The sequence below is a fragment of the Cavia porcellus genome, unplaced genomic scaffold, assembly GCF_034190915.1.
Source record: "Cavia porcellus strain 051 isolate PalLab524CR breed Dunkin Hartley unplaced genomic scaffold, mCavPor4.1 scaffold_26, whole genome shotgun sequence".
Lineage (NCBI taxonomy): Eukaryota > Metazoa > Chordata > Mammalia > Rodentia > Caviidae > Cavia > Cavia porcellus.
In genome coordinates, this window is record NW_026947509.1 from 13,267,643 (window position 1) to 13,269,296 (window position 1,654).

The window sequence follows — 1,654 nt, forward strand, 5'->3', positions numbered from 1 at the left end:
TTTCTCTTATTTTTCTTCTGCTGCTTCTTTTTTTTTTTGGTACTGGGAATCGAACTCAGGACATTGCACTTGCCAGGCAGGCACTTATGCCGCTGAGCTGTATCCCTGGCCCTCAGACTCTTGGTGGTTCTCCTGTTTCATCTTCCTGAACGCTGGGATCACAGGTGTGCACCACCTCGCCCAGCTAGGTGGGTGACCTTGGAAGGTCCCATTTCCCACCTCCCTCCTCAGAAGCTCGATGCTGCTCCCTGTCAAGAGTCTGGCTCCTTCCTCATCCTCCCCAGCTCAGAGGCCAGCAGCCCTGGTGCTTGAGCAGCTCGGGGTGACTGCAAGTGTAGACATGGAGTCATGCGAAAGAATCCAGAGCAGGCACTGCAGGACGCTGCAGGGGCTGTGGGAGTGGAGGCTTCTTGCCCACTTCACCAGGCTCAGCCTGAGCCCCAGCAGGCTGAGGATGTCTGGGTTCAGATAGAGGACAGTAGGGAATCCAGGGTTAGGACGCTGGCCCTGCAGGGAGCTGTGGACCCCTGAAGGTTTGGGTATCATTTGTAGGACCACACTGCTGGGCCTGTGCTCAGTGCTGCCTGGAGCAGCAGACAGAGCCGGAAAAAGGCCCGGTCTGGGCGAGGATTGCTGGCCCAGGGCTTTGGGAGATCTGGAGGGCCTGGCAGGGCCTGGAGGTCCAGCTGCCTTTCAGATATCCCTGAGCACCCCCTACCCCCGCTTTTAGTCCTTATCTTGAAGCTGAGCTCAGAGGCCAGAATAGTGTAGGTTTCTGGGGCTGGTGGAGCAGCTGGAGAGGCCAGTTTGCAGCTTGCAAGACTCCAGGGGAATTGGGATCTCCCATCTACCAGGCTGGAAAACCTTCCCAGACTCTTGTTAGGGACTAGGCCACCTGACTGTCTAGGAGAGACAGGGCAAAGCCTGCCAGTGCCTGTATTGGAGAGAGGGGTGGAGTGAGAGCCGTTTATGTGTCTCTCCTCCTCCCTGAGAAGTCAGATTGTAGAGTGTTCAAGGCCCGGGGCTCTATCCCTTTCCCACCCCCTCCTTGCCAGCAAATGCACACAGCCTTGGCCCTGACCAGGATGGCGGGGGCATCCACCTGATCTGAGCTTGGGCCCAGGGGCAGGGACAGCACCAGAGGTGCCTGAGATTTCCAGCGTGGCCTGGCCAGCAGGCGAAGGCCAGGACCTCCTTGAGTGCGGGTTGGACACCAAACCATCTCCTTTTTTTTGGCTGTGTGTGAGAGCAAGAGGGCAGGGCCCGCTTCCCCCATGCTCCTGGAGACAAGGGGACAAAGCTTTGCCCTGGCCTCAGATTCAGGCCAAGTCTTGTGGATGTGTGCTAGCGAATGCAAATATGTTCCAGTGTGCATGTAGGTGTGGAAGGGTGTGTATCATGAGGATGGGGCTGTGGGAGCACACGTGAGCATGGTGTGTGTCAGGGCACGTCAACACAACAGCAGGTGAGCAGGTACCTCGTATGCATGGCAGGCGTGCATGGTGGGTGTGCATGGCGGGTGTGTAAGAGGGTCCAGGCCTGCTGCTCCCCAAGGATGACAGGGGTGGAAGCACAGGCTGTTTCCAGCCCAGCACTCCTGACCTCCCTGCAGCCCTGGAGCTGGGGGGGGGGGGGAGATGCTTTCTGGTCACAG